The sequence below is a fragment of the Rattus norvegicus genome, chromosome 16 (assembly GCF_036323735.1).
Source record: "Rattus norvegicus strain BN/NHsdMcwi chromosome 16, GRCr8, whole genome shotgun sequence".
Classification (NCBI taxonomy): domain Eukaryota; kingdom Metazoa; phylum Chordata; class Mammalia; order Rodentia; family Muridae; genus Rattus; species Rattus norvegicus.
This window is the reverse complement of record NC_086034.1, coordinates 57,905,769-57,931,439: the sequence shown is the minus strand read 5'-3', so window position 1 is coordinate 57,931,439 and position 25,671 is coordinate 57,905,769. Positions and strand designations below refer to the sequence as shown.

Below are 25,671 nucleotides of genomic sequence, written 5' to 3'. Positions count from 1 at the left end.
ATGTGCCACTGTGGAAATCAGTATGGCAGGTTTTCAGAAAGTTGGGAATTGATCTTCCTCATGAGAGAGCTATCCCATGCCTGGGCATATACCCCAAAGAGGATCCACCATCCCACAAGGACACTTGCTCAACTATCTTCATAGCAGCTGGAAACAACCTAGATATCCCTCTCAACTGAAGAATGGCTAAAGAAAATGTTGTTCATTTACAAAACAGTATTATGCAGCTGTTTCAAAAAGGACATCATGAAATTTGTAGGCAAATGGATAAAATACTGAGGGAGGTAACCTAGACCCAGAAAGACAAACATGTTAATGTACTCACTGATAAGCACATATTAGCTGTCAAATAAGAATAATTATGTCACATCCACAGACCCAGAGAAGCCAAGTGACAAGGAAAGATCAACGGGGACCCATTGATCTGAGAAATAGGACACATTTCATGGGGGCTTTGGGGGCAGGTGGTGATGAGGAGAGGGATGGTGGGATGGAGAAGAGGGTACTTGGAGAAATGACTGGAATTCGGAAGGGAACATAGTTTGGGGATAAGATAGAAGCCTAGTGCAGTGGAAACCTCCTAGAATCTACAAGGGTAACTATAGCAGAGATTCCTAATAATGGGGGATATGAAACCAGAACTAGCCATCTTGTATAACTAGGGAAGACTTCCAACCCAGGCATGAAACCTTCGACCTACAATTTGTCCTGCCTACTAGATGTACTGGGGTAAAGGTGGCACAGTACTTGTGGGAGTGGTCAATGACTGGTCCAACTTGAGATCCATGCCATGAGTGGGAACCCATACCTGACACTGCTTGCAGGGCCAGGACCAGGGACTGGATAGTCCCGAGATCCAGGACAGAACCAAACATGGCTGGCAAAAACAATTGTAATGATTCTCTGTTATACCTGTAGCCTAGCATAATAGTCATCAGAGAGGCTTCATCCAGCCAGTGATAGGAGCAGATGCAAAGACCCACAGCCAAACATCAGGTGGAGCTCAGGGAAATCTCGAGGAAGAGGGGGAGTAAAGTATGTAGGAGCCAGAGGGGTCAAGGATACTATAAAAACCCAGCCCACAGAATCAACAAACCAGTGCTCATAAGCACATACAGACGGAAGCAACAACCAGACAAACAGGGAGCCCGTATAGGTCTGTTATGGGTCTGACCTAGGTCTGGTGCAGATGCAATAGTTGTGTAGCTGAGTGATCTTGGAGGACTCCTAACAGTGGAGTATGAGGAGTGTCTGACTCGACTGCTCTTGGGAACCGGTTCCTCCTCCTGCCTGCCTCGTCCAACCTTGATATCAGTGTTTGTGCTTAGCCTTGTTGTAACTTGTTATGCCATGACATCCCCGGAAGACCTGTTTATTTCTGGAGGGGAATGGAGGAGAAATGGACCTTGGCAAAAGAAGAGGACTATGGGATGGGACTGGGAAGAAAGAAGGGAGGGGAAACTATGGTATGAGAGAAGGACGGATGGACAGAAAGACAGATAGGTAGACAGACAGACAGGAAGACAGACAGATGCAGGTATGTATGCATGCATCCACATGTACATATTTACCTAGCTAGAGCTAATCAGCACACTAAGGCAGGAGTTTGACCGAGCACAGGAGTTTAAGGGACAGCATAGAGATATTCTTTCTCAAAACAATAGTAGTAAGTACAAAGCCAGATTGTAATCACTATTTTGGAAAGCAAGGTCAATAACCAGAAAAGAATTTTACTTAACATGAATACCTTTCGAATATGAGTTCAGTAAGGGACAACTAGTAAATCTGTCCTTCACTATCTCAAATCAGATCCTTCTCTCCATAACATTTGAATCAGAAACAGTTGCCCGGGCCCAGTATGTCCAAGAGCTGAAGAACACGCAAGGTCCATTCTCTGTGCACAATCACCTTTGCCATGTACCCAGAAGCAGAACATGAAAGGCAGGAACAGGGCCAGTGTACTGAGAAACAATGAAGGCCCGATTGCTTAACTGACTTGGCTCCTGACTAACTTGTGACATACAGTTCTAAGAAACAGCACACACCCCTGTGACACTTGACCGTGTCTTGACCATTCAGTTGAATTGATTACTATTGCTTCAGTAACTCTTAAGCAAACTGTTAGGAATTTATCATAAGAAAAACTTTACACAAAGAGCTTGAAACTTAGTTTTGGACAGGTGCAGATTTAAAAATTAAATGATAAAAAAGAATTATAAATCTATACGATAGAAACTCAATGAAATACTAACTGCTTAATAACTATGCAATTCATGAGACAACTGGAAGAAAACCTGTGTCCTACAATTATCATCATGTAAATTACTTACAGGCACAGTACATGGGAAATGGTATAGGACTGATGTGAATTAGGTAAAGGACCAGTGTGATGCTTTAATTTCTTTTGTGTTCGGAGTTAAAACAGGATGAGAAACCAACTTGCAGGGGGGAAAGAGTGGCCCAAATACCCATCATTGGTGAATGATTCAACTAAGATACATTCATATAATAAAATGCCAATCAATAAAAAAACCAAAGTATTGATACATGAATATCTAAAATACATGCTAAGTGAAAGATGCTACATACAAAAGGTTACATGTTATACAATCCCATTTATGAGCTATGGGAAAGGAAAACTAAAAGAACACAATCAATGTTTGGGAAGTGGGGGGGGGAGAGCTGAACAAAGAAACACAAAGAAACTTTCTAGTATGACAGAAATATCTTTGTGTGTCCATCTATCTGTTTGTGTGCATATATACAGGTGCATGTGCATTTGTGTGTGCACACATATGCATTTGGGGATTACATATATAATATATTACATATATAGATATATAGATATAGATATATAGATATCACACACACACACACTCACACACACACACACACACACACACACACACATCAAAATTCAGTGAACTTTCCAGGCATGGTGGTAGGTGGTATAGGTCTATATTCTCAGCACTCAGAAGGCTGAGCTAGCCTGGGCTATACAGCAAGACTGTGATGGCTTCTACATGTGTGGCCCAGGGAGTGGCACTATCAGGAGGTGTGGCCTTGTTGGAGGAAGTGTGTCATTGTGGGCATGGGCTTTGAGACCATAGCTACTCTCATCTACTCCTACACCATGCTCCCATCTTGATGATAATAAGACTGAATCTCTGAACCTGTAAGTCGGCTCCAATTAAATGTTGTCCTTTTTAAGAGTTGCCTTGGTCATGGTGTCTGTTCACAGCAGTAAAACCCTAAGACAAGGACCACATCGAAAGGTAAGACAAGGCAAAGAGAGGAAGAAAGGAATGAAGGGAGAAAAAGAAAAGTAGAGAAATTAAACCCAAGGATAATAATGTATGCCAAAGCAGTGCAAACTTTGCTACATGTTAGTTGCATATCAATAAATAAGACTTAAAGATGACACTGAGCTTAGTTAGAGCCCAAACCATGGCTTCTTGGGTACCTCTAAGATATTTTCTTCCTAATACTACATATTTGCTTATGAATTAAGTACCAATCTTTGGGCAAACATTCCATCGGAAATCAGTAAAAGGGAAGAAGATGGACAGAAATATTCCCTACTGCATAAACTATGGTTATAGCAGAAAATCACATACACTGACCATGGATACATGGATGTGAGAGACTGGGAAGGCCACTCTGCAAGCCTCATACTTACCTTAGACCTGAGGAGCAGACAGCTAGTCAAGGTTTCCAAATGTGTCGTATATCGCAGTCATTGCCTATGCAATGCTTAACTGGAGCTGTATTTAAATACTCTGTAGTAGTGCAGTATATTAGCTAGGGTTCTCTAGAAGAATAGAACTAAGAGAATACACACACAGGACTTACTAGATTGGCTTACAGGCTATGATCCAGCTATTCCAACAATGGCTGTCTGTGGGTGGAAAGTTAAGAATCCAGTAACTGTTCAGTTCCCAAGGTTGGGTGCCTCAGCGAAGAAATAAACTAGCCATTGTGAGGGCAAAGAAAAAGCAAATCCTCTTCCTTCCTTGTCCTTTACATAGGCTGCCACAGGAAAGTGGGGTCCGGACTAAAGGTGGGGCTTCCTACCTCAAGAGAAATGGACTAAAGGTGGGTCTTCATGCCTCAAATGATTGGGTAACAAGAAAATCCCATGGGTGTGCCCAGAAGGTTGGGTTTTTTAAGTTAGTTACAGATACTCCAAGTTAACAAACCAAGACTAGCCATTGCCTGAGGCATGAAGCAGTCTGAGGAGGAGTCCTTGTGAATGGAGATCCTTAACCGTATGTATTATAATCAGTACCAGAATTCAAAGATCTTAGGTACTAAACAATTTGCAGTATCTGCACACACTGCTAATATTCAAAACAATAATTGCCAAATATATTTCTTTCCCTAAGATGAGATTGCCTAACATAACTAAATCCCACATTCTGCTGCTTTTCAAAGATTTACTGTACTTCCTACTTTGGCTGAATTGGTCATTTCTTTTCTATGCTTGTCCAAGGTTCTAAAAGAACATAATCTGATACCCCTCAAACAGTTAACCACAGCAGGCTGAGCAAACCCTTTATACTACGGAGGCCAAGCTCAAGGCACCTCCTTCAGTTGGCCTCAGGTTTGCTACTGTTTCTCTCCAGAATACAGACATTTGTCTTTGGCAAATAACTGCCCGAGAGTATCGAACCTGTCTTCAGGTGTTGGGCTTCCTCCCTTTATCACTCTCCCCTTCCCTCACATCTTATTCTAAGTATGCTTGCTCCATAAGGACTCCCACACATAGATCTGGAGTCCTGACCCTCTTAGAACTCTTGAACTCGTGACTTACGTGTAAGTTTGCATTTAACAGTCATCTCAAACTAAATGAGTCCTCTGCCTCTGGACCCCAGCCAAGGGCCTTCTCAGGGCCTCCAAGGTAGATCAGGTGACCCAGTTAGGCACTGCAGGAGGCAGCATTAAAGCACTTCTTTTCCTTTTTACCCCGATGCAATCAAAATACATCCCCCAAAGAAAATTTTAAAAATATATACTCCAATTGTTAACTATTTCTCTCCATCTCTAATATCCTCTGGGGCAAACTGCCTTTCTCTGTCTCCTAGACAGAGTTGTCAAATGCTTATCTCCTTGTCTCCGCACAAAATATGCCCTCCACCACATAACTCCAACCTATCCTCTTGATTGCAATGCCTTTACGCTTACTCATGGCCTCCCATCACACTCGCAATAAAAAGGAGTCAGCTGATTTAAAACAACGTGGTTTGGATGAGTGCCCCACTCCCACGTCACTGCCCCACATATCAAAACCTTAGTCCCCTGAGAACACTACTGGGAGATGTTGTGGCCCTTCAAGACCTGGGACCTGAGGGGGGGTATTCTGTAATCGGAGTATGTCCCTAAAGGGATTATGGGATCCCATCTCATTTTTCTCTCTGTATTTCCCAGGTTATGCTCTATTTGCCCTGCCACAAGTTACTGCCATAACCAGTGGATATAGCCCTGTGCATGCCAGAGGGGCAAAAGAAGGGCTCACCTTTTCTCAGGCTGGAAACTTCAAAACCATGAACCAAGCAGTGGATCTACTGCCTGAAGCACTTCATTTTAGTGGTGAAAAGCTGACTAACAACCAATAATTAGCCTTTGTACTACAGGTGACAAATACTGCCAAAGGCTAGGCACTACTGCTGGGTCATCCCCAAGTAAGCTTCCACTGCTCACACAGGGAGCCTGACACCCAAGGCAGAATTCCCCAACAACAATCATCCAATCCTGCATCCTCCCCCTCTCACCTCGTCAGACTACCAGTCACTCTGACGGCTGGGAGAGAGCCCTGTTCAATTTGTCTTGAAACCCATAGGCACGTTCAAAAGAAAAAACGTGTATCACACAGCACCCAAAGACTTCTGAGAAAGAACGTTCAATAATGTCCTCAGAAATCTTTCATTGCCAGCGCATGGGTGGACCTTTGTCTAAACATCCTATTGTCTGCATGGCCCAAACAATGCCTCACTCTGTGTTCGCAAGCAATGTAAGAAAAAAAAAAAAAGGCAAGTTACTGTTTCTTACTGTTTCAAGTCCTCACACTTATCCTGGGATTAACTTGAAATAAAAAAAAAAAAAAATCTTGTTGGTAAGAATCATTTAGAACTATTTCTCAGTTTAAGCTTATTACCATAAAATTACCTAAATATTTACTATTTCGAAGTTCTTTTCAAAGTAGACCATTAAAACTTTCACCTCTCCTTCATGAACCAGGGAGGGAACCCCGCCCCCCAGAGCCCCGCCCCCTGCACGCCAGTCTGTGCTTGCTTCCTTTCTCAGTGTGACTCTGGCAGCCGGTGGATCTGTGCGGTAGATGCTCCTCATAAGCAGGGGTTATTTTTAGGTCAGTGACTCCTCTGATTCCTGAGCTGCCCCTAGATAATCCCGAGGCAGTCTACTGAGAGAAACCCCCAGCTAACACAAGAATCTCCTACAGGCTTCAGGGGAGAGCACTCCGAGGTCAGCCAGCGTGGATCCAGATCCCTCGGCCTTCAGCCAGCCAGACCTGAGGCTGGGCTTCCATTCCAAATGTGCGAGACAGTGCCTAGAATTTCATCAAACACAGCTCAAAGAGCCATTGCTCTTGGATAGAGACCCCACACCTACATGCCAGGAGTATCACATCGATGGATACTGTTGCTTTTGAGAGGGTATGTCGGTTATCAGTGTTGACATTATAGATTTGTGTAACGGCCTTGGATATTGAAAAATAAACAAGGTTCAAAGAAAATCCTTCAAAAAAGAACATACCAAGATGATGTGGTAAGTTATCCAACCACTGCATTATTTAAAACCACATACGTTTATCATTTGTATTCTAGAAAACTAAGCCTAATGCCACACCGCTACAGACAACCATAACGAGACTCAGGAGAACGAGTGACAGGGTATCAAGATCCAGACTACACACTTGCAACTCCAGCACGTGGGATGCTGGGGCAGAGCGGACTCCCAGGCTGACCTGGACCACACTGACCCCCAAACACCACCACACCAAAATCGAAACCTACTAGCCTCAAACTACAACTACATATCTTTGTTTTTCACTTTTTTCCCTCTCTTTTATATGCATAGGTGTTCGGCCCACATGTGTGCCCGGTGGCCTTGAAGGCACAACTCGCAGTTGTGAACCTCCACACGTGGGTGTTGGGAATTGAACCCCGTACTCAAGAACAATCGGTGCTCTTAACTGCCATGCCATCCCTCCAGCCTGAGGACTGAGTATTTTAACTTTCATTTCTTGGGCAATATATCCAAATATATGGAGAGGGTATATCTCACCATATTATCTTTCATCCAAGCACAGTCTGACATAAAGATGGTCTCCTCTTTACTCTTTGTCTGGGATTTATGAAGAACTGTGCTAATATTTCTGAACCCTCAAGCCTATTGTATCTAAATATGTGCCCACTGTCATTACTGGCCCTGGGATTTAGCCTTTGCTTCTGGGAGTCTGGCACTGACGCCAGCACACCTCTGCTCTCCCTGTTTGGTGTGCTCCATTACCTCTGATGCTAGAGTTTTCTACACACAGCTAACTCTGTGAGCATTCTAGAAGAACAAAGGAATCATGGCCCTCAGGAAGCAAATCGTCCAGCCAAGTCCACCCCCTTCTCGCTGCCTCAGTAGTGGCTACTTTTTGCATCTCTTAAATGGAAGCAAGAAGGAATGAACTGCTATCTTAGAATTGGGGCCTTGAGAGACACAAGAATAGATAGAATAATTTATGAAGCAAACATATCCGGTGGGTATGCTGTGGGGATATGAGAAGAATTTGGAAATGTAGAAGGGATTTTGTTGGTTTGACACATATTTCTGAAGATTCAACTCAAAGCCTTTAGCACCATTCAATGACCTGAGTTTAGATCTTAGTTATGTGACAGCCTTGAATGCCACCTGACAAGTGGAAATCAATCAAAATGTAAAACTCAACAATTACTCTTGGCAAAAAGTCCTCAACAGAAACAACTCAGCAGGATGCTGAAAGGCAATCTCGGTTGTGGCCAATGAATTCTGAAACCACCAATGCCAGGGTCACATCATCCCTATGGGACATCACACATCTGTGGGACCTAGGGACATGACAGCTCAGAATCAAAGACAGATGAGTAAGGATCCTTACTAAAGGATACATAGGAGAAAAATGAGCAGCATACACACTAAACCACCAGGTATCTGATATTCTAATCCCCACTCACCTACCCACCACCACCTCCCTTTTGCCTTTAAGACAGGGTTTCTCCATGTATCACTGGCTATCCTGGAACTCACTATGTAGACCAGGCTAGCTTCCAACTCAGAGATGCCCCTGCCTCTGCCTCCTATGTGCTGGAATTAAAGGTGTGGGCCACCACCACCTGACTCACCCCTCCCTTTTAAATAAACAATCCACACATGTCTTTCTTCAAATGACTCTGATCCTATAAGAAGAAGATGTAAATGTTTACATCAGGAGTAAACATTTCTCCTTTAGGATACTAATTTCCTAGCTTAGCCGTCAGAGGAGAGAGCTGGCTAGGAAAGCCATGTGGATTTGTTGAGAGTAAAACCCTTCTCCACTTGTTTGTCTCTTGTATGCAGCCCACACTGGTCTGGATCTTGATGTGTTAGCCTCCTGACCCAGGCTAAGTGCTGGGATTATATGTGTGTACCAACACACCCGGCTTCGTTCCCCACCACTATACAAATATTATATATTCAAAATCCAAACCTAGTCAATTTCTCTAGAACTATTATCTTAATAAAAGGGATTTCAAGTGAGAAATCAATTTTATGTCACTGTATCTCACTAGAGAGCCTCCAATCAGGAAGCTGCACCATAGCACTCAGAACAGTCCTGGAGACACTAGTGGTTTCTGCTCTCACGCATAGTTCTTTACACACTAGTTCTGCCTGTTTCCTTGTCCCTATAACAGACCAGCCTTTCCACACTGAAGCTTTCATTCAGTCAAAAAAAAAAGTCTCTTTCAAGGATAAAAAAAAAATCATTTCAGTAAGGAAAGCAAGAGAGAACAAGGAAATAATTACAGAAACTGGAAATGTGGATGTGACCAGCGCCCAGATTGCCTGAGGACGTCCTGGCTGTGCATGAGGAGAGGACAGTGGCAGGGTGGTAGCTCCCTAAGGATGAGGAGGGCACAGTGAGGCCTTCACGGCTTTTCTTATCTCTTGTACTCATGAACTGGTCCCTCCTGGACACGAGAGGGACAGCACAGGAATACCAGTTTTTAAACCACCACGAAGAGCAAGTCAAACCAAACTCAACATTATGAAGGACATTTTGGAACAAAATGGAGTGCCAACTACAGGTACTAAAGTATCCATTTAGCATGGGTTCTATAAACACTAGCTTAAACCTTAGCATGTGATGAGTGCACCTCAGCCATCCTAGTAAACACTTTGCTGCCAAACACCCTTGGCTCATAGATCTGTATTTGGAACCTCGGAGCTCAAGTAAAACAGTAACAGAGAGCTATGGGAGCAATCTCCACCCTCTAGAAACACACAGACAGAGTGGACCATACAAAGAGGCCTGCCTTTGGGAATTTAGTGGGGGCATGTGCAAGATAATTCCATACAGACCCAGAACATGGCAATGCCAATTTTGGAATCCGTTAGGAAGTCACCCACTTCATGTGCACTGTTTTGTAACAGGATATATTTTTTTTCATAAACAAGATAAAAGCAATTAAAAAAAAAGATTCGTTTCTACTTCAGCTCATGAGTGTTGTGGAATGGGACTGAAATAGGATGTGAAGCTTTTGAATGTTAGAAGCATGGAGAAAAAGTCACAAACACAGTGTCCTGCAAACCAAGGGACTGACGAGTTGTCAATCCACTCCTCAGCCTGAAGGCAGCAGCCTGTGGGGCAGGGATGGGGACAGCAGCAGCTACCTCTTCCACAGACAGAGCTGTGACATCCATGTGCAGCCTTCCAAGTCTCACACTGATGGTCCCTTAGACAGACAAACCACATGACAGTCACTGCTCCCATCCCTCCTCTCATTTGAGGAGTGTCAACCCAGACGTACAGAGTTAATACATGGAAGCCACAGGCAGTAAATGCAGTTCAAATGTGGTGAGCTTTTTAAAAGGGTCTTCTTATTGTCTAGGATGGCCTTGAACTACTTCCTGGGCTCACGTCATCCTCCTGCCTGAGCTTCCTGAGTAGCCGAGACTATGGGAATTAACCACTATGCCCACCTTAAAAGGGATTAATCTCTTTCCAGTCTCTCCTACCTTAACCTCACCTAGAGAGTCTATGTACACGGCCACAGACCCCAAAGCCACCCGGACATGGCAGGCAGCTGTTGTTACTCGTGAGGCTACCAGATTGACTTCGTGCCTGCGCTGTGCTTAGAAGCCAGAATGCTCTGGGCCTCATTTTCCTTACCCATGAAACAGAATCCATCCATCTCAGCTGTTCTGGAGCTAAAAGAAGTCTTTTGGAAACTTCCTGACCACCGTTAGCCGCTACTGCAATTTTAACAGCCTTGTATGACAAACTTACTAACCTCCCATTTCTGAGGACCAAAGGCTGACAACTTGTTTATCTGGCCAGCCAAGCTTTCCTGAGTAAAGGAGGTGTTTTAAGTTCTGGTTACTTCATTCATTACCCAAGTATGCATTTAACAAAACTAACAGCTGGACACCTAAGTTGGCGGGCATTTTAGTTCATGGTCTTTAAGCAATTGTTCTGCAGAGATAGGATCTTGCAGAGATGGGTCAGCCAATAAGCATCGGTGTATTTTCTGGGACGTACCTACTGCTTCACGTGGAGAACAACAGATTATTTTTAATCTTAGTTCTCATTCTGTAATCTACTTTCCCAGCTAATCCTCCCCACCCATGTGATGCACTTGAAGACCTACCACTGTTCTCCTACTTATTTGAAACTCTAAGCTTTACTGATCCTGCCTGGATATTTCCATCGTCACCCTCCACTGTAGCCATTGACTGAACCAAAGCAAACCAGAAACACCAGCCAAGAGCCTTCTGGGAATCTAAGGCAACAGCCTATGGAGCAACAATATCTATAAAACACCCTAAATACTCTGGTAGAAATATTTCAACAGGTTTGAGTTTTATTCTTTGGGCTATCGTTATCATGTTATAAACAGTCTTCACAATTTCATCCAAACAGGACATTTTAAATGAAAAATCTGAGAGCACCTGCAGGGGGTCAAACATCGAGTTCCAAGACAGTACTAAGCGATACAGACATGGCTGTACTTACTGCAAACTAAATAATTAAAACCAAGCCGTTCATACCCAGTGCTTATCAAGGTTGTCCAAAGGCTAACAGTTGGGCTTGGGAAATGACTCAGTGAAAACTGCTTGCTTTCTGTCAGTGATATTCACTTCATTAAAGAAATTACCGGAGACTCATTGAGGTCAATGAGAGGGGGGTCAGCAGGGCTTATGGCTAAACTAAAATCTCTTTCTGATAGCACTAAATGACCTGGAACAACTTCTTAGTCAGGAACTTTATGAAATTGTTACGGCTTTTCAAACTCCACTTGGCTAAAAGGAAATAATTTTCCATCTCAACCATGCCAAGACCAGTTGAAAAATGTCATCTATGTATGTGTAGTTACGCAAACCAGCACCTTGTCTTATACTACCCAACCTTTATTAAACATCAACTTCCTGTACCCTTTTCTTGAAAATGATTACCTGTCAGATTTTCCATTGGCCGTGAAACATCTTGAACAGAAGGGCAACACAGGCACACGGCTAAGTCACAGTGCAGCCAAGGTTAGAGTCACTCTCTCTATAAAGGGCCTGCTTTGAAAGTCCTAACACTGTACATTTCTTAGCGGTCACTTGGAAGACATGGTCATCTTTAAGGCCAGAAGACAGGCCTGAGGCTCAGCTGTAACTGGGGCTATTGGGACATTAGCCTCTTCTGCTTCAGGCTGGCACCAGACCTCACCTCCTAGTTAAATTTTCACCCAGGATCACCTCCTTGCCCCAACCGTCCCCTATCTCTGCACAGCTCAAAAAGAAAAGGACTGAGGGGTTTCATAGAAAAAAAACATAGTCCAGGAAAGTCTGCCTATTAGCCTTCAGTTAACATCCAAGATGTTGGAGTGCTAAATTGCAAAATGGGAAACAAGTAATTCAGATGGTCATTCTCCTGAAACTGTATAAGGTCTTTTTGAAAAAGCAATCTGAAAAAGTACAAAATCTTATAGAAATGGAATCTATCCCCCAGCACACACAAAACTGAAGCAGTCACTGACTTCCAGATCACCATAGTCTACATAGCAGAGCCCTAACCCAAGCACTGGAGGAGATAGAAAAGAAAGGGGGAGGCAGATAAGTTTGTTGTTTTGTTTTGTTTCAAGACAGGGTCTCCCTACGTGGCTCCAGCTGACCTGGAACTCACTATGTAGACCAGGCTAGCCTCGAACACACAGACTGGCTGACTCTGCTTCCCGAATGTCAGGGGAAATTTTTAAAGGAATATAATAGATTGTTATGAGCTGCAGCTGTTAATGTTGTGTCAGGAAGCATTTGTGAACCCCAAAAGACCGCCAAGGAGCCGTTTCTTTTATTATTATTATTATTATTATTATTATTATTATTATTATTATTAACTTGAGTATTTCTTATATACATTTCAAGTGTTATTCCCTTTCCCGGTTTCCGGGCAAACATCCCCCTGATCCCTAATCCCTCCCCCTCCCCTTCTGTATGGGTGTTCCCCTCCCCATCCTCCCCCCATTGCCGCCCTCCCCCCAACAATCTAGTTCACTGGGGGTTCAGTCTTAGCAGGACCCAGGGCTTCCCCTTCCACTGGTGCTCTTTTTTTTTTTTTTAATTAATCTTTTTTATTATCTTTTAAGATTTATTTATTTTTATTTATGAGTACACTGTAGCTGTCTTCAGACACACCAGAAGAGGGCATCAGATCCCATTACAGATGCTTGTGAGCCATCATGTGGTTGCTGGGAATTGAACTCAGGACCTCTGGAAGAGCAGTCAGTGCTCTTACCGCTGAGCCATCTCAGAAGTTTCTTTTAAAAATATTGAACTTTGGTTTCCAAAACTATCTAGTCAAACTAAGCAGAGCAGAACCGGGCTCCTGTGTTATCTTCTTTTTAACACAGGTAACACTGAGCCATCTCTCCAGCCCTCCACTGGTGCTCTTACTAGGATATTCATTGCTACCTATGAGGTCAGAGTCCAGGGTCAGTCCATGTATAGTCTTTAGGTAGTGGCTTAGTCCCTGGAAGCTCTGGTTGCTTGGCATTGTTGTACATATGGGGTCTCGAGTCCAAGGAGCCATTTCTGATGTAATAGCATGAAGGTCTCTTTATTACAAGCTCGGCTTGGGCTCTCCTCCAGCACAAGCCTGACACAGCAGGATGGGAAGGGAGATGGAGTGGCTCTGAACCCTCAGCAGGACAGGGTTTATAGAAGTGAGGGGTAGGCATCTATCCTGGCAAGCATCTAACTGAAGGTCTATTGTAAACTGACAGGCGAGTGCTTTGAAGCAAGAGCATAAACAATCACAAATGGTCTGAAAGCACATCTGAAACATTCAGACTCATCTTTGACTAACTGTTGCTAGGAAGTGGCTAGGGAATAATTCTGGCCAAGGACAAGCCATTGGGATCCTTCCTGGTAATTGGTACAGCTTAGGTTCTGCTTCAGGTCAAGTTCTCAGGCTTTTTTTCTTTAAGATGGGCTGGTCCCAAGATGGAGTAGGTTTGGTCTCTCATTCCCTCTTTCTCTGATAACTAGAAGACCCAATCATGGGTCTTCCTGAAGTTAATCTTATGAAAACAGTAATAGGGATATGTCTTTATGACTCAGTTAACTCAGGCCTAGATGTACTGGTGACTGGAAAAGACTGGACCATCATATTTTAGAGGGGATCAGGGTTGTCATTGTCTAGTCCTTATGGTGTCCCTGTAGCTTGGGAAGGGACTCCATCCGTGGGAGACGGGGGTGAGGGGGAAGTCCTGAGGCTGAGTTTTCCTCCTACTAGTCTGGGTTGTCTTCAACTGCAAACAGGTCTGTGATTCCATGTTGTAATCCCTTCGACCTCCAGGGCTATGGGAAGAACCTTTCTAATGAGGCTCTAATGACTCCTGGCTGGAGGGGGACCTGTTTTACAGAGAATATGAAGTTTAAGCCAAATGTGTTTATGAGCCCATTGGACACCTTTGAGACCATCTAGCCATTGGTGACCTTTCAACTTAGCAATGACCTTTCCTGTATGTTAAGAACAATGTGGTGGTGGTATCACAAAAAAAAATTTCAAAAGGGGCAAGTCCCATCTGGTAAGGGGAGAGCTAAGGGAAGGAAGGTTAACTGAGTCATTGCCAGTCTCTCAGGTCAATTTAGTTAAGGTCTCTTTTGGGTTTTGTTTATTCTTTCTATCTGTCCTGAACTCTGGGGTCTATATGCACAATACAGGTTCTAATGGATCCCCCAGAATATTGGCTAGTCTCTGACTTACCTGGGACATAAAAACTGAAGAAGGCCATACTTTGGCAGTATGTCCTCTAAGAGCTTCTTTGTCACTGTGGATGGAGTTTTATGTTTACAGTAGGGATAGCCCTAGTCCAACCTGAAAAGGTATCTATAAATATCAGTAAATATTTATATCTAAACTTTCCTGGCTTTACCTCTATGAAGTCTGTCTCTCAGTAGACGCTGGGCTTTGTGCCTCTGAACCTATTACTGGGGGGTTCTTCTCATTAGTCACCCAAGTAGTTAACTGACAGGCTTTACAGTTCTTGATAATCTCTTTTGAGTTGACATCCTGACATTAGCAAGTCCTGTATTCTCTGGATGCCCATGTGGGAAGACAGCAAATCTTCTGAAGTATGCACAGACCTATTCCTTCCAGTCCAATGGGTTTATAATGTGTTGTTCTCGATCATCCGTCATAATGTTGGGATATGGGCAAATTTCTACCCCAGATTATGTCACCTTTTGAATATTTAAGGTGGTCATGGAATATAGGAACCCCCAGATCCAGGGAAGTCAGAGGCAAAAGAGGTCTGATCTCTAGGGCAGCATGTTGGGCTGCTTGATCTACCCTATTGTTGTCCTCTGAAACTGGGTTCTTTCTTTTCTGATGTCTCAAGCAGTGAATGATGGCCAGCTTCTTAGGACCTCATAGAGCCCTTAAGTAGGGAAAGGGTTTTCTCTTTAATAGTCTTTCCTTCTGCTGTCAGAAGGCCTCTCCCCCTACAAATAGCCCCATGAGCATAGCTTAAACACTGAACATTCTGTTTTACATTCTGAATAGAAAAAAACAATTAAAGATGAGTTAACATATGCTGTCTAAACTTTCACATATCCACATACTCACATAACTTTGATCTCACTTAAATGCCAAGACATCGAAATGTGCTCACACCAGCAATTCATCAGTGGGAATAGCAGTCTTTTACTGGGAGGAAGGACAAATGGACAAATGCCACCTTAACCTGATGGAAGACAAAACGGTTATCCAAAGAGCTCAGGTCCCCAATTTCCTTATAGCTCTCATGACTGGCTATGCCCAACACTCAGAGCTGATATGCCAGCTAAATACAAATGTTCGTAATGTGCTCTGGGCACAAAGTGTTTTTCAAGAACATGGACACAAGGCAAGTGTCCTCGAAACGTTCACTTTAATGTAGGTGTACAAAAATAGTAGCATTTGCGATTGAAAGTCTTCAATATGAATGGACTAAGTTAAAAGTTAAATATGAGATGATGGGTCTTCGGCATTTTCAAGTCAACACATATCATGAGTTCAAAGTGATGACTCCATTTTAAGTACTTTTAGAATATGTGAGTAGCAAAAGAACAACACGGTTTACAGACTGTATGAAAGAAGGAAATATGTGCTTTGAAAAGATTCAGCTCAAATGTAAGAAAATACCAGGAGTTCACCAAGTTCAACCCTCAAAAGAAAACCAAGAGGTGATAAAACTGGAGTCCAAGAATAAAGTCAAATATTCCTGTGTAAACCAATTATTTTCAAGAAAGGGAGAAAAGGTATTAGGTTCTTGTGCCTGAGGTTTAATTTCCACAAATGCACCAGCAGATCCAGGCAACACCATCAACCAAAGCTTAGTCAGCGTAATTACACAGCTGCCTATGAGTCAGCAGATTTAAGACAGACTAAGGAAGGTTTAGTAGCACCTCTTGGTCATGCTCTAAATACCTGGCACTGTAGTAGCATAACCCCAAGAGACACGTACTATCCCTCAGGTCCTGACTGGCAACTAGGGGGCGGGGGAAAGAGATAACTTACTAAAATCACCCCAGTAGCACAGAGGATGGGAGCCATGCACCCAGCTTTATCTAACCAGTCTCCAAGAGTACAAACACACCCAGCGTCATAAGGTTTCAACTCTATTGTCAAAACGCTTACAAAAGGTAATGTAGAACACTACTAAGAGAGGGAAGCCACAGTGCCCAATAAATGTCTAACCAGGAAAACTGTACTGTCAACTCAGGATTTTTATCTCCACTGTCAACACCTGGCTTTTTATCTCCAAGGTTTCATAGCTAATGTCCAGATGGCAAAACCTAGCTAACAGCTGAACTAACTTGTCTCATTACTGTTTCATTAAGAAGGAAAGCCACACTAGCCACTAAAGAGTGGCTACGAAGTGGCATCATTCAAGATTTAAAAGAAGAAGAGTTGTGCTAACCTAGAGGTTGTGGAATACTCTTAAAGCCAGAAGTTGGAAAGCAGAGGCAAACAGTTTAAGTTCATGGCAAGTTTGAGGTGGCCTGCACCACCCAAGACCCTGTCTCAAAACAAAGGCGGAGTAGAAAATGGTTTTCTCTCAATTAAAAGTCTACAATGTTTAACAGGGTGTAGAGACATAAACCTTTAATCCCAGCCAGTGGGAAGCAGAGGCAGGTGGATCTCTTAGAGTTCAAGGCCAACCTGGACTAGAGAGTGAATTCCAAAAAAACCCAAAACCAAACAGACCACCAACAACAAAAACCTTCTCCCACTCCTGAAAAAAACCATACGGTTAGAAGATTTAAAACATAATGAAGCTTGTTCTTTCTTGCTTTCCTTTTGGTTTGATTTGGTTTTTTTGAGACAGGGCTTCTCTGTGTAGCCTTGGCTCTCCTAGAATTCTCTCAGTAGACCAGGCTGGCCTGGAATTCACAGAGTTCCACCCGTCTCTGCCTCCCAAGTGATGGGATTAAAGGTGTGCACCACCACGCCTGGCTCATAATGCATTTTTAACAATCACGTCTTTAATATAAAATAGCCCAATGATTTTTAAAATATTAATATAAGGTTCTTCTCTGCCTCCGTTCCCCTCTCCTTGGCTGGATCCTGATATTCACAATAGAATCTTAGAGCCCAGTAAACCCTACCCATAGTTACAGTATGATCTTTATCAGGCAACATCAAAAGGCAGCAGAAATATTACTTAAACATGAAATAAAAAGTTTAAAAAGGTTTTAAGTCAAGTTCAGGATTGAGAGACCCTAATGAGCTACAGAATGTGCCGTAGGAATGGAAACCACACACAAATCTTAAGGGAAACATGAGGGAGAGCATTCTCCGACTGCAAAGTCATTTGCATTCCTCCGTGAGTTGTAAATACCTAGCTCTCTAAAGAGAAAACAGCCCAAATCTCTATTCAAGAGACATGGTCAACTTGTGACTGTCTGCACGCATGGAGACAATAAATTATCACAGGTGGAATTAATTCTGTAAAAGTATTTGCACGTGGGAGTGCCAGATGTTCCGAGAGCGGCTCCTGTAACCCTGTAACCCCGTAACCACGTAACCACGTAGGAACTTCAATAGGAATCTCAGCCTCTTCCAGCTCTCCTGACACTTGGCTCCTTATGCATCCTTTCCCAAAACCCAGGACTGGCTGAGTAGTCATCCTTTGCCTGGTGAATAATGAAGGAAGGAGTGGGGAAGGCCAGGGAATGAAGAAAGTGGAGAAAAAAAATACCAAGGAAATAAACATCGGACTTAAAGGTTTCTAGCACCTGGAGCTGGGGGAAGCACATGCAAATCCCCACACCCACTAGACTTATCCCAGGCTGCACGGGCCACAGAGTACAAACGCACCCAACACCATAAGATTTCGGCTCCATTGTCAAAATGCTTACAAAAGGTAACGTAGAACACTGCTGGGAGAAGAAAGGGAAGCCACCTTGCGTGCACAGTGCCAGGAAAACTGTGCTGTCAACTAAGGAATTTTTTTAAAAGAACTCTGTGTGCAGCAGGTGGTGGCACACGGCTTTAATCCCAGAATGGGAGAGGCAGAACCAGGAGGTTCTCTGTGAGGCCTAACTCGGTCTCCATAGCAAGTTTCAGGCTGGTCACAGTAATACTCTTGTCTCAAAAAATAAAGAAAAGAAATAAAGAACTATTTTCAGGGGGTGGGATCTTGGGGATTGAACCCAGGATATCTCAGGCTTACTAGGCGACTGAGTCATAAATAACCCCACCTCACCTTTTTCTTTTTACTTCAAGGCAGGGGCTCACTCCCTCGTGCATAGTCTGGCTTTGAATTTATAATCCTCATGTCTCCGGCTCCCGAGTGACTGGGTGACCGAGCCAGCAAGGATTCTTTAGATACCAAATTTCTTACCAAACCTTGGTCAAGACAACAGACATAGTTTCCAACATAGTGGAGACTCTAATAAATTACGTGTTAACAATTTATGAGAACGAGAGTATTTCTAGCAACGTAAATACTAACACCCTCTGAGAACTGAAGCCAATTCCCTTCTGAATCTCTGTCCCTCTACTTTGCAATGTTCTGGCCTCAGGGTGAGTTCCAAATAGGGCTTGAAACCGATCAAAACTAAATAGAACATTTTAGCAGCAGGGATTTTCTTCATGCCTTTTCCTCTAGAATACAGCACAGAAGCACAATTACAACTACATGTATAAATGGCTTGGTTCTACATGTGGACTCTAGACTGAGCATCTAATGAAAGCAAGCTCAGTCTCCATAGTGAAGAGATCCTGAGAGACTCAGCCCTTTCTAACCCATTTTTTTATGTCTCCAATCCTTGTTGCTCAACAGCAAGTTGGACCTGCAATCCTCAGTTCAAATCTGTACAGGATTAAGCTGGTAGTGGTACAAAAACAAATTTCAACTATGTACCTTGCCTAACAATAAGATGATGTCAATGTAGGAGTCTACTATATAAGAAAAGGTAAGACATACAGTACAAGTTTAGCTAGTATTCTAGTAAACACAATTCAATCAACTTGACAGAGGTGGGAAAGGGGGTGGGTCTATGTTTGAATGACATCTTTTAGACTGCTAAGATCTATACTGGCTATTTTTATTCCACTAAGCTAGCTGAGTTATGTTTTAAATAGACACAGGGTATCCATGTAATGTCATTAATCATTAGCAATCATAGAAAAACTTTACAAGCTACTGGAGCAATGGCTCAGGGATTAAGAGCACTAGTCATAAAAATAAAAATAAAAATAAAAATAAAAATAAAAAGCACTAGTCGTTCTTCCAAAGGACCAGGGTTTGATTCCCATCACCCATATGGTTACTTAAAATGATCTGTGGGCTGGTTAAAAGCACTGACAGCTCTTCCAGAGGTCCTGAGGTCAATTCCCAGCAACCATATGGTGGCTCACAATCATCTGTAGTGAAATCTAATGCCCTCTTCTGGTGTGTCTGAAGACAGCTACAGTGTAATCATTAAAAAAAAAAAAAGAAAGAAAGAAAGAAAGCAAGAAAGAAAGAAAAAAGAAAAAAGAAAAAAGAAAGAGAAAAAGAAAAAGAAAAAAACACCACAACAAAAACTCATCTGTAACTCCAGTCCCTGGGGATCTGATACAATCCTTTGGCCTCTGTGAAAATTCAGGCAAATCACTGGTATTTATAAGATAAAAATAATTACAATCTCAATTTTTTATTGTACAAGATGAACAAAATGAAAACTAACTTCTTATGTGACAGCAAATACTATTTAACATCTCCTATGAACTGCTTATCTGAAATAAAGTGGAGACATGTTGATTTTTCTTCCAAATCGGTGTATGTGTAAATAACACCCAGGTTAAATATTACCAAGTTAGCAATGTACAAAAGGAGTAGACAGTAACTCCCACCAGTCCAGACTTAGCAATCACTGGTTATTTACAAAAGAATGTCTTTACTCTTAGTCCTCTTCTAGTTATTCGATGCTCCCCATTGGGGGAGCAGGTGTCTTTCTCAAGGCCAATATAGTACACAAAATTTCCCGACATGCTTTCACTGTAGATCAGGGTAACTGTGATCAATCTGCTCTCAGACTAATCCATCGACTATACTAAGTTCAGCATCAAGCTTAAAACACAATCTTTTCAAGGTACAATCTATATTAAAAGCACACTAAAGTATATAGTAGCCTAGAAATCTTTTCCAAAGCAGATCACTGAGGCTCATCAGTCTGGCTGTCTCTCGAGCCCTACTCCCCAACATGAACTCAGAGAAGTCCCTGCAGACTCCTTCCTCCTTTCTAGTTAGTCTACGCACACACGCACAATGGCACATTTAAGCAAGCAATGGTATCCTAAGAGAAACTTAAAATGACTTTAAGATTATATTTAGTTTCACAAACTCAACACAAAATCGTTTCTAAGTTAATCCTAGTTATACTGACTGGCCTTAAACAAAAAGATGACTGTGTTAAAAATCTGTATGTCGGGGGCTGGGGATTTAGCTCAGTGGTAGAGCCCTTACCTAGGAAGCACAAGGCCCTGGGTTCGGTCCCCAGCTCCGAAAAAAAGAACCAAAAAAAAAAAAAATCTGTATGTCTGTTTATACGTCTAGAGTCTGGAGACTATTAGGTAAGGCACCTTTATACTCAATCTAGAGCAAATTGGCTTACTGTATAGGAAAAGAAATGTTGCTGTATTTTTCTACAAAGATTAAAAAAAAAAAAAAAAAAAAAACCCGGAGACTGGAGGAGACTGGCGAGATGGCTCAGTGGTTAAGAGCACTGACTGCTCTTCCAGAGGTCCTGAGTTCAATTCCCAGCAACCACAGGGTGGCTCACAACCATCTGTAATGGAATCCAATGCCCTTTTCTAGTATATCTGAAGATAGCCACATATACATTAAATAAATAATTATTTTTTAAAAAAAAAAGATAAAACCCCAAATATACTATCCCAAAATGCACATTTTTTTCTTTATCTTGGGCCAAATGAACAAACTAAGTTGATACTTTGTGCCATCATGGAAAAAAATACCCACAAGAAAAGGAGGCTGATTTCAAGAAACACTGAAGTCACTTCAAAAACTGTAACTGCAACCTAGACAATCTTTTATGAAATTTGGCTTAGAAATAAACATTTCGAAGAAGAAAGTCACATTCAATCCCTAATTATATGGAACCATCCTAAGCAAAGGACAGAGACTGCACCCAAAGTCTGCCTTGCTGGTCAAAGCAGGCTTTTAAAGAACAAGACTTCAGGCTAGCTTAGCCATTTTTCAAAGAGGGCCTCTTTTCCTTCAGAGGACAACAACATATCTTGTCACTAGTGTTTGCTCGCTTTGTCTGTCTGTGTGTATGTTGTATGTATGTATGTTTTTCATCTCCTCTTACTGGAGACATCTTTGGATGTCCAAACACAAACCCTGAACAGCCGTTCTGAACTCTCTCAGCTTGGTGGCTCACCCCCAGGGCCTAAGGACACTATGCAAGACGACGACTGATGATAAACTTTCTCAAGGTCTTCAGAGACCCAGAATAAGACACAAGATTCCAGCGCAGAGCTATCTCAAGCTTTCAAAGGCTTCTTGTCCCCTTCAAAAAATAATTTAATCTATTAATAGAGTTAGGCCCTGGGTTCGGGTCCCCAGCTCCGAAAAAAAGAACCAAAAAAAATAAAATAAAATAAAAAATAAATAAATAAAACCACCAGGGTAAGGCAAGAAAAGATAAGCTTACTGATACATTCTATGGATGTGTTCAACTCAAGCTTTAGAGTAATTGCAAGGCTTCCAGGACAGAAAAGATATATGAAAAATGTCCTAAAGATTAAGTAGATGTCTTCACAATTCCTCAGGTCCTAAAGTACCAGGAAAATTCTCACCCAATATTTATGTACAGTTTCCCTAAATGTTCTGATCTGATTGAGTGTGGTGCTTACAAAGGACCCAAAGAGGACACTGTTCCCCAAAGAGCTGGAGTTACAGGCAGTTGTGAGCTTCCTGATGTGGGTGCTGGAAACTAAACCCAGATCTTCTAGAAGCAGCAGTCTGTGCCATTTCTCGAGCCCTAAGAACATCCTATGACATACACCACTCTTGACAATTTGTCATTAACACGTGCAAAAGAAAAAAATTGTACAACAGCAGATACCACAGAACATAGAAGTTGTAGTCATAGATGTAAAAGGGATCTAACTCAGAATTCCGGCAGAAGTGACAGCCATGTGTGGTTCTTAAACTATGATTCAGAACTACTAAAAATCTATTTTGAGGAAAACCAACATGTTTGACAACACTGAAATATACTTCTGGAAGTCAACACATCCATAAATGTGTTTTTAGGACAAACACAAATTAAGGAAAATATTTTGCAATTATGAACAGACATATGTCAACAGCCTGAAAGAGGTTTTTATAAGTAGAAAAATGCAAGTATGCGAAGAGGAAAATGTGATGCTACACTAAAGTAAAGAGACAACCATCCAGACATAGTGACACATGCCTTTAATTCGAGCACTTGGGAGGCAGAGGCAAGCCAATGTCTGAGTTCAAGGCCAGTCTGGTTTACAGGACAAGTTCAAAGACAGCCAAAGTTACACAGAGAAACCCTGTCTCAAATGAAAAGAAAAGAAGGAAAGGAACTGGAAATATAGGTGGGGTACCTGATAACACTTGCAATCATAGAAATGGAAACTTAAACGCCAAGATGGCACTTTCACCTTATAAAGCTGGCAATGATACTTCCTTTTAAGGCTGGAGTAATTACCTGTGTTAAAAAGAAGATAACACAGGAGCCCGGTTCTGCTCTGCTTAGTTTGACTAGATAGTTTTGGAAACCAAAGTTCAATATTTTTAAAAGAAACTTCTGAGATGGCTCAGCGGTAAGAGCACTGACTGCTCTTCCAGAGGTCCCGAGTTCAATTCCCAGCAACTACATGGTAGCTCACAACCATCTGTAATAGGATCTGATGCCCTCTTCTGGTGCGTGTGAAGACAGTGACAGTGTACTAACATACATAAAATAAATCTAAAGAAAGAAAAAAAGAAACTGTTGAATCACTAATTGTGATTTCCAAGGACTTTGTCCTAAGAAAACATACCTTGCAGACAAAATTTTAAAAGAGATAAATGTTGTGATAGCATATCTAATTACAGTGACTGCAAATGAAAAGTTCAGCTTGTAAAACAGTGTTAAGTAAATCGCCACATCTATAGAATATAATGTGTAACACTAAATTAAGATTTTGAAGGCTTTATACATGGGGGACTTTTCATAATATTTTACAAAGAAAAAAAAAATAGATGGTAGGATTGACTCTTACTTTTCTGAATGTACCAAACTGTATCTATACATCGACTATTCTATCCTGTTGAAGTCGGAGCTCGACATGCTTCCTAAAAACTTAATTCTTCTAACTCAAGTTTAGTTTCCAAAAATTCTACATGAAATTTATTCAGAATTTCACAATCCTAGTTAAATACAACAAAAATTATCCTCGAATTCCTAACGGTTAATTAAAAGGTACAGACCTCTCCCAAACACATTGGTTTTTTTGTTTGTTTGTTTGTTTTGTTTTTTTTCACATAAATCGAGTTTTAAAAGGGACAGGTGACGGTTGGGGCAGCCATCAGTGATAATCCAGGTGTTGGTATATACAAAACTCTTGGTTCCATCCATAGCAAAAGGGATGAAGGCAGGGGGCAGGGGCAGGGGCAAAGATTGATACAACATTTGAAAACTAAATTCTGTGCCAATTTTTTAAACAGGGTAGGAACAGGTTTTCTTGCATAACTTTTCTTAAGGATAACGTTCTTGAGAAATGAAATCTATGAACAAGGAGTTTAAACACACCCACACAACAGAGTACAGATTGCCCTGAAGGAATTGCTGGAGAGAACGGGAGATGAACTATTTAAATTGATAACCTATTTGTAAAACACTCCTTATGGAGGTCATATGTTCAGGGAAGCACAACCCCGCCCACCTCTTTTTTGTCCTCCCACAAATTGTCTCCTGATTCCCTGAATCCACTCTCACCCCCACCCCCACAGCGCTGAGATTTGATACTATGATTGAACTCTGATCACCTGGCAAACATCAAAGCTCTCTTTCCTCCTGTTTTGCCTAAGACTCTGGTTTTAGACAAACAAAATACACTGGATTTCCTTTTGTAGAGCACGGACAATTTCAAAGTAGTATTTTGCAGAGTGGGTGTCAGGATAAGTGTACAGATAACCCTAGTTAAGGATAAAAGACTTCACACAAATTCTAAGTCCACTATTGAGTAATCAATAAGGCGACCCTAAACGTGGGTTTTCCCATAGAGCCTCACATAGAGTCTGCAGGGAGTAAAACCCGCATGAGGACCTGGGGAACTGCAGTAATTCCCTTTCTCCCATATTTTCTGCCCTGACTGCTTAAGCTGGGAATGGGCCCCGGCAAGTCGCCCAGCCGGAAGCCTGAGGCTGCCAAGTCCAGAGCCAGGGTCCAGCGCTGGTGGGCGGCTTTCCGCCGTGGTTGCAAACTTGACAGTTCTCCCTTACGTACTGTAAACCCACCGACTCGGTCACTTTCAAGGTGACAGCAACCGCAGCCCGCTGTCCTGCAGGAGCCCCTCGGGCCCCACGTGAGCTCAGCCTCCCCATCCTCCAACTTTAAAACCCCTAGGACAGCTGCCCCTCCCCAGAAAGCCAGTCGGGTTACCGTGAGTGCGTTGCAGTCGCCGCGTCCTAGCTCCTCGTTCTCCCGAGGTCCCCACTGCGGCCGGGATAGGCAGCAGAATGGGATCCACTCCGCACTTGCTCACAGAGCCCGGGAGCCAGCCCTGAGGGAGCCACGGCGATCCGCACCCTTGGCGGGTCCCGCCTGGGAGGCGTCTGTACTTAGGGCTCGCAGCTCTACCCCAACCCGCACCAGCAACCGGGCGGCCAGGCGGGAACCGGGAACCCGGAGCCCCGGCGTCCCAGCCTCCCCGCCCCGGGGCCGCCAGGGGGAGGAGCGAAGGCGGAGAATCCAGGGCTAGGTGGCCTCGCCCCTCGCCCGTGGCGGCTCCTAGAGCCCAGACAAAGGCTAGGTGTGGGCAGAAGGGACAGCGCCCCTAAAAACTAACCTGAGAGTTGCGCCGGGTTCCCTGAGGCACGATGACTCCCGCGGAGTCCCACTATGATCGTCCGCCAAGTCCGGCTCCCGGGCGAAACGTCAACATGCCACAAGCCCGGGCGTACGTCCTGGAGCGCGCTGCACCTGTTGACACGTGTGTCGCGAAGCCACCTCTGCTGACTGCGCACTCGGCTGGCTGTCCCGAGCGACCCCAAACCCCTCAGGTCCCAGTGGGAAAGCTAAGCTCTGCGGAGCCCAACTTTGGGGTCCCAGGACCGTCGGACAGAGTAGCCGGAGGGAGGATCAACTCCTCGCTGCCCGAGTTCCCTGTGCTTTGGGTTCCCCGGAAGGGCAGAAAGCTTTGTG

The 25,671-nt window shown here is 43.0% G+C and overlaps 1 protein-coding gene across 3 annotated transcripts in view; it reads right to left on the bottom strand.

The window, feature by feature from the left end:
* Mtus1 (microtubule associated scaffold protein 1) overlaps positions 1 to 25,449 on the bottom strand; it is a 145,476-nt gene extending 120,027 nt beyond the window's left edge. The window contains exon 1 of one of the 3 annotated variants that reach the window (XR_010058295.1): positions 24,910 to 25,190. The gene's annotated coding sequence lies outside the window, so the exon portion shown is untranslated. Of the gene's footprint in view, positions 1 to 24,909; positions 25,191 to 25,315 lie in introns of those variants that run through there. The other 2 variants (XM_006253181.5, NM_001395000.1) reach the window with 2 other exon arrangements.
* Positions 25,450 to 25,671: the final 222 nt, after the last annotated feature.